Here is a 13,937-nt window from a genome sequence, read left to right as displayed (position 1 = left end):
TTTAGGTTATAGGGATAGGTTTTGGGATTTGAGAATAGGTTTAGGTTAAGGTTATAAGTATAGGTTATAGGTTAAGGTTTAGGTTTATGAAATTGGGTTCGGGTTCGGGATCGGGTTTAGGTTTAGGTTTTAGTTTATATGTTTAGGTTATAAGTTTAGGTTTAGGTTTTAGGTTTAGGTTAAAGTTAGGTTATAGGTTATAGGTTTAGGTTATAAGTTATAGGTTATAGGTTAATGTTTAGGTTATAGGTTTTGGTTAAGGTTTAGGTTTAGGTTATACGTTATAGGTTATAGCTTTAAGGAATTGAGAATAGGTTAGGTTTAGGAAATCGGGTTCGGGTTTGGGTTCGGGATCAGGTTTAGGTTTGGGTTTTCAAGTTTAGGTTTAGGTTTAGGTTAGGGAGTTGAGATTAGAATTAGGTGTAGGTTTAAGTTTAGGGATTTGAGAATATATTTAGGTTTTAGGTTTAGGTTTAGGTTTTAGTTTATAAGTTTAGGTTTAGATTTTAGGTTTAGGTTATAAGTTTAGGTTATAGGTGAAGGTTTAGGTTTTAGGTTTAGGTTAAGGTTAAGGTTATAGGTTTAGGTTATAGGTTATAGCTTTAGGGAATTGAGAATAGGTTAAGGTTTACGTTTACGAAATCGGCTTCGAGTTCAGAATCGGGTTTAGGTTTGGGTTTTCAAGTTTAGGTTTAGGTTTAGGTTAGGGAGTTGACATTAGGATTAGGTGTAGGTTTAGGTTTAGGGATTTAAGAATACATTTAGGTTTTAGGTTTAGGTTTAGGTTTTAGTTTTAGGTTTAGGTTATAGGTTTAGTTTTAAGTTAGGTTATAGGTTAAGGTTTAGGGAATTAAGAATAGGTTAAGGTTTAGGTTTAGGAAATCGAGTTCGGGCACTGGATCTACCCTTTCACCTGTGATACGACGGAGCCAGCATCGCCGTCACATGTTGCATCGCAGGCATCTGATCCCTCAGTCGCGCATACACCGAGCACTGCATGTAAGTCTAGACGTATATTTCTTTTAATGATTTCTGTTTATGTTTAGACTTACATATTTCTTTTGTAACAGTGTCGTTGACCAGCCGACGAAGACGTGGACCCACGCGTGGGTTGCTTTTAGAGCGACTTACACATGAGAGTAGGGTGACGGTAGAGTTCCCACAGGACTGCATTAGACCTATTGGGAACAATGCCATATTGTTTACGTTGGAGGTCGGTGTCTTATGTCGATCTCTAATCTCCCTACTACCCCCTGTTGGGGAGACGTGACAGATGATGTGCGGAAGCTCATCCGTCAGCGCCTTCAGGTAATTTTTAGTAAATTAAAATTTATTTTATAAAAGTTCATTTACGGTTAAGTTATTTTCTTAATAAGTTTATTGTCTTAATCTATTATTTACGAAACTGCAGGATAAATTTGACTTGGATTTGGTGTTCCGCACATCTCCCATGCCGTCAATGACATGATGAAGGAGCGGTTCAAGGATTACCGTAGTAAGTTACACCAGCAGTACAAGCGGTGCATGAGCTACGAGGAGGTCGTACAGTCCGCATCGCTGCACGTGACCGATGAGGACTGGCGGATACTTTACGTTAGGTTTTCGTCTGATTTTTTTCAGGTAATATTTGCATATTTATGAGATCTTAACGTAATAATTAAATTCACAATTAATAACAATGTATTATGAATAATGTGTTCAGAAGAGGAGCAAAATAAATTCTGACAACAGAGGAAAGTTAGAAGTGAACCACGTAGCTGGTTCAAAGTCATTTGTACGACTTCGTCACGACATGGTAAGAAAGTACTGGTAATTATTACGTTTATATATTCTTTCCATGCATTTATATTAACTCTATTATTTTTTCGATTGCGCAGCGAGATTCCGTCACTGGCCAGGAGCCCGGACCAGTAGACTTCTACAAAGGGACTCACTGTCGGCAGGCGATGGGATCTTGGGTACATCCTATAGCCAGCGAGATTTGGATAAAGATCCTTACATTGTAAAATTTATTTGCATTAAATTATAATAATTTCATTTATTATGAAAATTCATATGTTTTCATTACAGGAAGAGATGGACACCTTACGCAGTCAGCCCACTCCCGATGGTACTCAATAGAGTGAGCCAGAGATCCTGAGTCAGGTGCTTGGCACCCGTTCTGGATATGTGTGTGGGTTTGGCCATGGTGCTAAGCTCATAACACCCGCTAGAGCTGCCTCCAGCCGATCCATCGTCGTTGGCGACAGCACCGTACGCTGAGCTAATACTGCAGAGAGAGAGAGAGGTTCAATAGCTACGGGTCATCGTCGATGACATCAAAGATCAGCTGGACAGGCAGAGGGAGGAGCAGGAGAGGAAGATGATGGATTAGCTGGCGAGGCAGAGGGAGGAGCAGGAGAGGAGGATAGAGGAGGAGCTGGCGAGGCAGAGGGAGGAGCAGGAGAGGAGGATGGAGGAGGAGCTGCCGAGGCAGAGGGAGGAGCAGGAGAGGAGGATGGACGATCAGCTGGGAAGGCAGAGGGAGGAGCAGGAGAGGAGGATGGAGGAGAAGCGTGTGAAGCATGAGCGATGGATGATGGAGATATTTCAGGTTTTAGTTGCATGCTTACCCACCGATGCCCCACCACATCTGCCTTCATCTTTGTGATTTTTTATATATTTGTTTATGATGTTAAGTTTATATGTATTTATGCGTGAATGAATGTGATGCGGATAAGATTGTTTGTGTTTGGATGAATGTAGTTTATGTTTGGGTTTGGGTTAATTTAGATGGATGTGAATGTGAATATGATGAAATATATTATATAACAGGTGTATATTAGGATGAATATGATGAAATATAATGTTAACAGGTGTATATAAGAAATTTTGTGCAGAATTTTGTGCAGAATTTTGAGCTGCATATTAAAAAAAAGAGACTTTTAGTGACGAAAATTTTCGTAGCTAAAAGTTTAGTAAATGCTTTTTGGCGACGAAAATTTTCGCAGCTAAAAGCTTTATAATTTATTTTTAGCAGCGAAAATTTTCGCTGCTAATAGTCTTGTAAAGTTTTTTAGCAACAAAAAGTTTCGTCGCTAAAAGTGGAACGAATTTTTGTAAAGTTTTTTAGCGACGAAAATTTTCGTCGCTAAAAGTGTAACGAATTTTTTGGCAGCAAAATTTTCACTGCTAAAAAGCATATAAAGGTTTTTTAGCGACGAAAAGTTTCGTCGTTAAAAGCTTTTAAAAGTGGAACGGATTTTGTAGTAGCAACAATTTTCGCTGCTAAAAGTCTTTTACAGTTTTTTAGCGGCGAAAATTTTCATCGCTAAAAGTGGAAGGATTTTTTCGCTGCTAAAAGTCTTGTACAGTTTTTTTTTCATCGCTAAAAGTTGAACGATTTTTTTGGCAGCGAAAATTTTCGGTACTAAAAGTCTTGGAAATTTTTTTTAGCGACGAAAAGTATAATGATTCGCTACTAAAAGTCTTGTACAGTTTTTTTAGCGACGAAACTTTTCGTCGCTAAAAAGATTGCTTTAGCGACGATTTGAATTTTTCGCCGATAAAACCATTGTACGTCAGTCTTTTAGCGACGAAAATTTTCGTCGCTAAAGGATTTTCGCTACGAAACTTTCATCGCTAAAAGTGGTATTTCTTGTAGTGCCTCCACCAACAACAGAGTTCATTGTTCTTAATCTTATTAATTTCATCTTTGATCCAAATGCACTCAATCTAATTTAACTTGTCATTTGTTTTAATTGTTAATATCTACCACTGATGGTTACTTGTAAATTTTATTTGATCTGATATTATTTGTACAGTGAAACAACATTACGTTCCAGAAAATTTGCATGCATGCATTAGACTAGCTAGGCGGGGAGCCAAAAGCAAACTGGAGTTATTCAAAGGATGCGAGTTGCCTTTTGTTTCTACTTGGAGTTACTCGACAGATGCGAGTTACTTGTGCCAGGGCACATGAAGTTCTATTGGTCATGTGGGGCGAATGTGAATGGCCTGTGACTCGAGCCAAGGACATGTTCCTTTCCTGGCCCGTGACAGGGATATTCCTGTGTTAGGGCTGTGTGGGGCCCACGGGAATGTCCATGATAAATCCACTCCATCCATCTATTTTGCAACACCATGATAGGATAGGTGTCTAAAATCGGGAAGATCCAAAACTCATGTGGGCCATACTACACAAAACAGTGTGGATTGAGCAACTGGGGATGACAAAAGTTTTGTATCATCATGATATTTGTGCTTCAGTTTATCTGACTTGTAATAGCCCTATGAACGGTTTGGATGGTATATAAGTTCCATGAAGGTTTTAACGGTGGATGATTTGGTTCCCACTGTTTCGTTTGGTGTGGCCCAATTGAGTTTTGGATCCGCCTTATTTTTAGAAGCCGGTCCCCTTGGCTTCATTAAAAGGACGCGGATTGCGTCGTGCTCCGCCCAGACGGTAAGCTGTCCGGGCAGGGCTATGTGGGGCCCACTGTGATGTAGGTGTTTTATCAACGCCGTTCATCGCTTTTCTAATATCATTTTAAGAAATGATTTTAAAAAATGAAGCATATATACAACTCCAGTGGATCACCTCAAATGAAGATACACAACCACTATTGAAACCTTTCTAAGAGCTACAATGATGTTTTTTAACCATCCAACTTATTAATAAGGTCATGTAGACGTGGATGAAGTGAAAAAGCAAATATCAGCTTGATCCGAAACTTCTCCATCTCTGAAGAAGTTTTTGATGGTGTACGTTCAATCCACACTTTATGGTCCACTTAGTCCATGGACCTGCCTTAGTTTTTTGTCTCATATGTTAAAATGCTATGAGAAAAGAAATTAATGGCGTGGATAAAACACTTACATCACAGTAGGACCCACAGAGCCCTGCCCGGACGGATTACAGTCCGGGCAGGGTAGGACGCAATCCGCGTCCTCATTAAAAATGTGAACGGATTAGGTGAGACCCGGCCTCACTCAAGACAGTGCAGCCCTTACTGTGGGGCCCACCTTGATGTGTGTATTCTATATCCACCCCATCCATCCATGTTTACAGATAATTTTAAGGTATTATTCAAAAAATGAAGCAAAATCGATTATGAGGTGGTTCATACTATAGGAAACAATGATGACTGACCATTCATAGGCTACAAAAGTTTTGGATCAGTTTTTTCCTTTCATCTAGGCTCATGTGATCTTATCAACAGATTGGATGGCAAATAAACACTATGAAAACATTAATATTTGTCGTGAGAAGTTTTTACTGATAGGGTGTTCAAACACCACTGTTTCGGCAGTTTCAACACCCGGTCAAGGGTTCGAGTATCCATAGGTGGTGATTGAAAGCCCACTGCGGCGTGAGTGTGTGGGGGTGTGTGTGTAAAATAAAAAACACCACTATTTCCTAGAGTATGGTCCACCCAATAATTGGATCTTCTTCTATTTTTATATACTGACCTAAAATTATAGGTAAAAATGGATGGACGAGATGGATACGGAATACACACATCAAGGTAGGCCCCACGGTAAGGGCCGCACTGTCTTGGGTGATCCGTCACCCAATTCACTTGCTTTAAAAACAGATGAACTGAGTGGATTCTCACCAACATCTCTATGAGCCCTGGAAGCGGATTGGCTGGTGTACCACACAACAACCCCAATCGAGCAGGCCCCTTCGACTAGTCGAGGTTACGCAGTTCCTGCGTGGACTGCGTAAATTTGAGGCAGTTTTCGGACTTTTCCGGACTAGGTGCGTAAGTGGAGTTTCCTAAACTATAAATATGGGTCCCTAGGGCTATTCTAAGGTATTCTAAAGCTTTATAAAAGTTTTACAAGGGTTCCTAAAGGGTTCCAGAGTTATCAAAGGGTGTTGCAAGGGTGAGATTCGAGGTTGTTCGAATCGGGTATGTCCTCTCTTGTAATTTCTATTTCATAGTGGATTTCTGTCGCTTTGTGCCGTGGTTTTTCCCGCAAGGGTTTTCCACGTTAAATCTTTTTATTCTCTTGTGATTCATTGACATTATTGGATTGTTATCCTAGATCTAGATCTGTGTGATTCCGCAGTTCAAATCCCCAACAAGTGGTATCAAAGCAATCGTTGGGGCACAAATCTGAATCTGCAGGATTAGTAATAATGGAAAACGGCAAGTTTGATATTGAGAAGTACTCAAACAAAAATAATTTTGAGTTATGGAAGGTTAAAATGATTAGCATGTTAACCAAGCAAGGCGAGATTAAAGCTCTTGAGGAGCGAAAATCTACCATGAAAGATGGTAAATGGAAAAACTTTGATAGTAATATTTTAGCCTCTATCCGTTTATGTCTCACGGATGAGGTTCTCTATAATGTTTTGAGGGAAAAAACTGTGGCTAGTTTGTGAGCAAAGTTAGAGAACATCTATGATAAGAAGTCCTCTGAAAATCGCCTATACTTGAAGCTACAGTGTTATACCTTCAAGATGCTAGAGGGTGGAGATCTAGAAGCCCATATCAGCAACTTTAATAAATTGATGTGCAAATTGCTGGATATGGAGGAAGTGGTCAAAGATGAGGAACAGGCATGTATATTGTTGAATTCTCTTCCTGCATCATATGAGTCTTTCAGGGACACGATGTACACCGCAAATAAAACCCTAAGTGTTGACACCGTTATCTCAGTCCTTCAAGGGAAGGCTATGAGAAAGTTAAACGGCGACATGGGGGCATCTTCCGATGCACTGATTATGAGGGGTAGAGATTCTAAGCGAAGTGCAGGATCCTCAAGGCCTAGATTCAAATCCAAGGGTAAGGGCAAAGGAAAATTAAAGTGTTGAAATTGTAGATTGTCTGGACACATGAAGAAGGATTGTAGAAATCCTAAAGCGAAGAAAGAAAATTCAGCGGCTTCTTCCAAGGAGGCCAATATTGTCACATCTGATGAAGAGACAAGTGGTGGTAAAGTTCTGTCTGTGTCCATGATCGGACATGTACATGACAATCATGCAAATGAATGGATCCTAGACACAAGAGCGTCATATCACATGACTCCTCGTCGGAGTTAGTTCACCAATTATAAGGAATGCGATGGTGGATAGGTTTTTATGGGCAATGACAATGTCTGTAATGTTATGGCTATTGGTACGATAAGCATCAAGATGTTTGATGGGATGGAACGTACCTTGACTGACGTCAAGCACGTTCCTAATAGAAAGAAAAGTCTGATTTCTCTCGATGCACTCAAAGCTATAGGGTGCAAGTTCACCGGTATTAATGGTGTCCTTAAAGTTTCAAAAGGGACACTCGTGGTTATGAGAGCGCAGAAGCATGGAAACCTTTACAGGTTGATTGGGAGCACTTCAGTAAGTGGAGCGGCTGCAGCTATTGCAGACTCCACGTCTCTACGTATGTGGCATGCTCATCTGGGCCACATGAGCGAGCAGGGCATGAAGGTACTTTCTGGTTGATATTTGATTCTATCTTTTAAAAATTCAGATTTAGATATATGCGAGCAATGTATATATGGTAAACAATCTAGACTGTCTTTTAAATTTGAAAAATATGTTTATAAGGGAGTGCTCGATTATATGCACTCGGATGTATAGGGGTCATCGCCAGAAGTTTCCATTGGGAGGTCGTCATGGTTTGTTTCATTCATTGACGACTACTCCAAGAAAGTTTGGGTTTACTTCATAAAACGTAAAATTTGAAGTTTTTACTATATTCAAGTAATGGAAAGCAATGGTTGAAAAATAGTTAGGGCAAAAAATAAAGATTTTAAGGACTGACAATGGTGGAGAATTTACTTGCACTGAGTTTAATGATTATTGCAAGGATGAAAAGATCATCAGGAACAACACAGTGGGCCACACGCCCGAGCAAAACGGTGTGGCTGAGCGAATGAATCGGACTCTCTTGGAGAGGGTTAGATGCATGTTAAGTAATGTTGCGTTGGGCAATGACCTATGGACTAAAGCCGTTAACACGGCTTGTTATTTGGTGAACCGGTCTCCTTCAACGGCAACTGAATGTAAAATTCCAGAGGAAGTATGGAGTGGTCAGAACATCGACTACTTAAATCTACGTGTTGAGGGTCAAATATTGCATATCAGACCCAGTTGTTGCATAGATTTACACGCATGATACCGCTTAATTGCCTGATTAATCGTGTTTGTAATGCAGAGTGTATGTACGAGCCTGGACCGAAAAGGGTGCTTAAAGCATGGACTTAACGCTCTAATGACACCAAAGCATGGGACGGACTCCAGAGATCCAAGATCAACAAGATTACACATCAGGGACCCAGAAAAATCGAGAAACCGAAGCTCAAACGGCCTGAAAGTCAGCCAGAATGAAAGATCACAGGGTTCCTACCATCCGTTCGGTTCGAAACTTCACATATGGCATAAAAACCAAAAACTAACCGTACATGTCAAATTTCAGCCATTGGATCCCCCTGGAAGTGGCCCAACGGACAGATCAGCCTATAAATCAGTGAACTAGGGCCCGCCTGGTGTCTGAAAGTGCTTCAATCTTGGGTTCAACGATTAAAATGAGATGGCAAAACGGATGGATGGATTGGATTCCGCATAAGACATCAGGGTGGGGCCCATTTTACACGGCCCGTGCACACAGCAGGTGTACACCCGCTGTGCACCGGACCGAAAGTCGCCCGGTCAGCAACGGAGACTCGTCTCCCTCTCCTTCTCGATCACGCACGACAGCGGACGGACAGCGTCCGTCCGTTTTTCAACAGTAGGGCCCACTCGCTCTCCAGATGGAAAATCTGGACCATTCATCCTATTCCCAGGGTCCATGTTACCATGGCCTAGGTGGAGAAAATTCGAGATACATCGGAAATCAATTTTCGAGCGTTAAAACGGAAGATGGACGGTGGACTGAACCAGCTTGTGGGCCACACTGAAATCTAACCAAAACCATCCCTTCCTTAACAGTTTTTCGTCCTGAATCTAATGGACGGCTTGGATTTTTCAGAAAAACAGTGAAGTGGGCTCCACCATTGTCACAGCGCCAAAGGATGCTACTCTGTTTTTGCGTTTGGAAAACCCGGGTTTTCCGTGCGGTTCTGGCCCACCATAGTTGATCAGAGGCTTAATCCAAACCATCCATCGTGTATCTCGTCCAGAGATTTCCCAAGGGACGTCATCTATTTGGAAAGAATGTGATGGAAGTGGAAGCTTTCCCTTCCGTTTTCTTGGCTGCAAAACGCCCCTACGCTCCAGCCTTGCGTAAATACATCTTCCGCAGCCTATTCCTTCTCGGACTCAGCCTCTCCACGGCCCTACGCACCTGCCTATAAGGGGAGAGTGGAAACCAGTGGGAAAAATGAAAAATTGTGGAGGGACTGGAGTACGGCTGGAACGTGAGAGGAAAAAGACAGGGAGCAAGGGTGCTCGGTTTTGGTTGGCTGCACGTCAGGAGGGAGCTCGATTTTGGTTTATGCTCGGTGGGAGGATTGGAATCGGCAGGGGTTGGCTTTGAAGGAAGGAAGAAAAGGAAGAAACGTGAAGGTGCTGGTAACGTCGCTTGGGCTGGACCTGGACCTGGTTTTTTTCTTGTCTCTTTCTTTTCTCCTTCTTCTGTTTTTGATATTTGAAGTTAGCCCATTCATGTGTGGCTAAACCTCTTAGCTAGGGCTAAGAGGTGAAGCATGTAGCGAGATGAGAGATTTTACTGTATGCCTTTAATTCATAAACTGAATTTGATATAGTTGATTATTGAAGGAATATTTTTCTTAGTCTTTTATGGTCTGTTGTGACTGAAATTACAATGGGTTTGCAATGGCTTTGAGTATTTCTTTCCCTTTTTTATGTTTATGAAGTCAGGAACCTCTGTTGTTCATCATTGTCCAATGGGCATGGTAGGATGACAGTACCCTTCCTGATCCTCATACATTGTTGGTTGGTTGGTAATTAGTTTAATTCTGTTGTTTACTTTGTCTCTTGGGCATGGCTTGGTGATGGAATCCATTCTAATTCATATACCTTTCACCTCTTGAAAACTATATCAAAGGAAGTCTAGTTAAATTCCATGATTTCTGAAGCAGGCATAATTTCTCCCTGATCTCTACAAGTGGATCATCTGAATCCCTAGTTTCCTTCCTCTGAATTCCTTAAAGTTTTAGATAATTATTCCACAATTATTTCTTAAATTCTATTTAGTTTAGATCACACCTTAGTCTAGTTCTAGTTCTACTTGGTTTCAGATAACGTACAGGTATCAGTCCCTGTGGATTCGACCTCGGTCTTACCGAGTTTATTACTACATCACAACCCTATACTTGGGGAGTGAACAAGTTTTTGGCGCCGTTGCCGGGGATTGACGGTTACGATTCTCTGAAATTAATTAGTTTTAGAATTAGGGTAGGATTAGGATTTTACTAACTTTAGGCTAAAAGTTTTTATTTTATTTTATTCTTAGAAACTAACTTGTTTCCATATTTTGTAGGATCCTGACATAAGTCCATAAATTGGTAATTCCTTCTTAATCTCTTTACTTTTTCTACCTTTTAGAATTAGGGTTTAAATTTTGAAAATTTTAATTCTAGTATTTTTTCTATTTTTAGGAAGCAGTTTATTTTTAGAAACTAAGTTAGTTATTTCTCTTTCTAGAAAAATCCTCTAATTTTAGAAACTTTTCTCTTTTGTTTTTCACTTTCTATTTTTAACTCTTTTTAAATCTAATTTGTTTCCTCATTTATTTTTAGAATTTTTGTTTAGAAACTAACCTTCCTATTTTGTAGGCTTTTAAAATAGAAATTTCTAATTCGGTAAGCTCTTTCTCTACTTCCTATTTTTCAGTTCTCTTCTAGTAATTTACTTTCTAGTTTAGGACTTTCCTAATTCATTTTAGAAGTTTCCACTTTCTTTTAAAAATTAGTTTACTTCTACCTTTATTTTAAAGGATTGTTCCTCTTCTTTTAAAATCTAACTTATTTTGTTTTTATTTTTACAGGTCCTTAACTTAGGGGCATCAATTTAGTAATTTCTTTCCAACTCTCTCTTTCTTTCTTTTTAGATTTTCTTTTCCTTTCTTAGGATTAGACTTTGAATTTGATTGAGGGCTGCGAGTGTTTCATGCCCAAGTGGGCCCGTGACAACACTCGACGTCTCTTGACTGAAGGAGGATTGGTTGAGGGGTTGACTATCCATCGCATGATTAGACACCGCTCGAAATCCCCTGAGTTAACTGAGGTTATGGCTGAAGACCAACCTCCTCTACATCCACCCAGGGTGGAGGATACCCAAGATGAAAATGAGGTGCAACAGGTACCCCCGCCTCGTACTCTACGAGATTATCTACAACCAGCGGGAGTGAGTACGCCCTCATGCATGATTTTTCCTGAAAACACAGGACAAATGGACATCAAGCTAGGAGTTATCCAACTCCTTCCCAAATTCCATGGACTTGAATCAGAAAGTCCATATTTACATTTGAAAGAGTTCGATGAGATTATAGCTACATTATGTTTTCCTAATGTATCTGAGGATACAATTAGGCTGAAACTCTTTCCTTTTTCCTTAAAAGAGAAAGCTAAGACGTGGTTACATTCACTGCGTCCTAGATCCATTGGCACATGGAACGACATGCAGAGGGAATTCATAAAAAAATTCTTCCCACATCATAAAACGATTACCCTCAGAAAAGCAATCATGAACTTTGCCCAAAAGGAAGATGAAACATTCTTCCAATGTTGGGAAAGGTTCAAAGATTTGGTCAGTTCATGCCCACAACACGGATTTGAAACGTGGCGCATTACAAATTTTTTCTACGATGGACTGACATCTTCCATGCGCCAAATGGTCGAGACAATGTGTAATGGAGAGTTCATCAACAAAGATGTTGACGAGGTATGGGATTACCTCGATAGTCTCGCTGAAAAAAAATAATCATGGGACTATTACCCAATGGCGAACACCACGTCTAGGCCGACTCAATTAAAGGAAAAAGGTGGATTATATCTCTTGAAAGAAGAGGATGATCTCAAGTGTAAAGTGACTACGCTCATAAGGAAAGTTGAGGCCATGGAAGGAAAGAAGGATAAGGTCAATGAAATTGTTTGCGGCATCTGTGATTGCAACATTCACACAACTGAAAACTGTCCTACAATACCCGCCTTTCGAGGAGTGTTCAATGAACAAGCCAATGCCGTAAATAATTATCAAAGACCTTTTACTGGACCTAACTCCAACACATACAATCCTGGCTGGAAAAATCATCCAAACTTTAGTTGGAGGAATGGACAAACGGCGACTCCTCCAGGTTTCTTCAATCAAAATCCAAATCAAGTGAAACCTCAAGAGGAACCGGTTCAAAATCCCATACAAGAGCTGGTTCAGGCAATGCGGAAAATTACAGATTTTATGCAAAAGATAGACTCTCGTATGACGGTTATAGAAAAGGGGATGCTTCGTGCACAACCTCTCCCCAATCCTAAACCGCAGTACGAGAGTAATGATCCCAGCTCTTCAAATCAAATGGGGCATGCTAAATCCATCACCAATCTTAGGAGTGGGAAGATCATTGATAAAACTCTTCCAGTTAGGCCCGAAAAGCCTCAAGAACCAGAAGAGGACAACAATGATGGATCCAATGATGCCCCACAAAAAATAGAACCGGAACTTCTAGAGAAGCCAGTTGCTCCATTCCCCCAACGGTTGGTTTCACCAAAACCTCTCTCTAACTCTCAGGATATCCTAGAGGTGTTGAAACAGGTGAAAGTCAACATTCCTCTACTTGATGTCGTTAAACAGATACCTTCATATGCCAAATTCCTGAAAGACTTATGCACGACCAAAAGATGGAAAATTATTCAAAAGAAAATCTTCTTGACTGAGAAAGTGAGTGCCATCCTGAAGCAAGACGTGCCACAGAAATTCAAGGATCCCGGTAGCCCAACCATATCATGTGTGATCGGGAACCATCGAATTGATCACGCACTTCTTGACTTAGGAGCGAGCGTCAATCTGATTCCCTACTCGGTATACAAACAGTTAGGTTTGGGTGAATTAAAACCTACCCTAACCACACTACAACTTGCTGATCGCTCTGTTCGTGTACCAAGAGGGATAATTGAGGATGTGTTAGTCCAGGTCGATAGATTTTACTACCCCGTAGATTTTATCATCCTGGACACCGAACCCATCAATAACATGAGCACTCAGATTTCCGTCATTCTTGGTCGCCCATTCCTTGCCACGTCAAATGTAATTATCAATTACAGGAATGGTGTCATGACTATGTCTTTTGAAAATTTGACATTCGAGTCAAACATTTTTTTCAATAACGGCAGCAACTCAGAGGATGATGACGATTTCCACGACATTAACATGATTGACTCTTTCGTGGAAGATACGACACCTCTAACCTTATCCTCTGACTCTCTAGAGACGTGCCTGGCCCACTCCCATGAGTTTGTGTGCCCTGCTTGATACTGCACCGGTACTTGAAGTTAACCGGTGGAGGCCACAATTTGAAGAATTGCCACAAACCGATGTAGTGCCTCTACCGTCTAACCTCAAGCCGCCGAAGCTTGACCTAAAACCTTTGCCCTCTGATTTGAAATATGCCTATTTAGGTCAAGATGAGACATACCCGGTGGTGATCTCTGCCCACCTGGAGAAAGAACAGGAGAGTATGCTCATATCTACTCTCATTGAGCATAAAGGAGCCCTGGGATGGACGATAGCGGACCTCAAGGGAATCGATCCCTCAATATGTACTCACCGCATATATCTTGAGGATAATGCAAAAATCGCTCGGCAACCACAACGTAGACTAAATCCAAATATGAAGGAAGTGGTTAAGGCCGAGGTTCTTAAACTATTGGACGTGGGTATCATATACCCTATATCTGATAGTCAATGGGTGAGTCCAACTCAAGTGGTCCCTAAGAAGTCCGGAATCACCATCGTAGCCAATGCTAATAATGAACTCGTGCCAACTAGA

The 13,937-nt window shown here is 40.8% G+C and overlaps 1 non-coding gene across 1 annotated transcript; it reads right to left on the bottom strand.

Moving 5' to 3' along the window:
* Positions 1-11,623: 11,623 nt before the first annotated feature.
* Positions 11,624-11,730, bottom strand: LOC131244692 (small nucleolar RNA R71). The gene has a single exon (XR_009170470.1). It is a non-coding gene; the product is annotated as a small nucleolar RNA R71 (small nucleolar RNA).
* Positions 11,731-13,937: the final 2,207 nt, after the last annotated feature.

The sequence above is a fragment of the Magnolia sinica genome, chromosome 4 (assembly GCF_029962835.1).
Source record: "Magnolia sinica isolate HGM2019 chromosome 4, MsV1, whole genome shotgun sequence".
Taxonomy (NCBI): Eukaryota; Viridiplantae; Streptophyta; class Magnoliopsida; order Magnoliales; family Magnoliaceae; genus Magnolia; species Magnolia sinica.
Note: the sequence above shows the minus strand (reverse complement) of the source record. Positions and strands in the feature narration are given on the sequence as shown.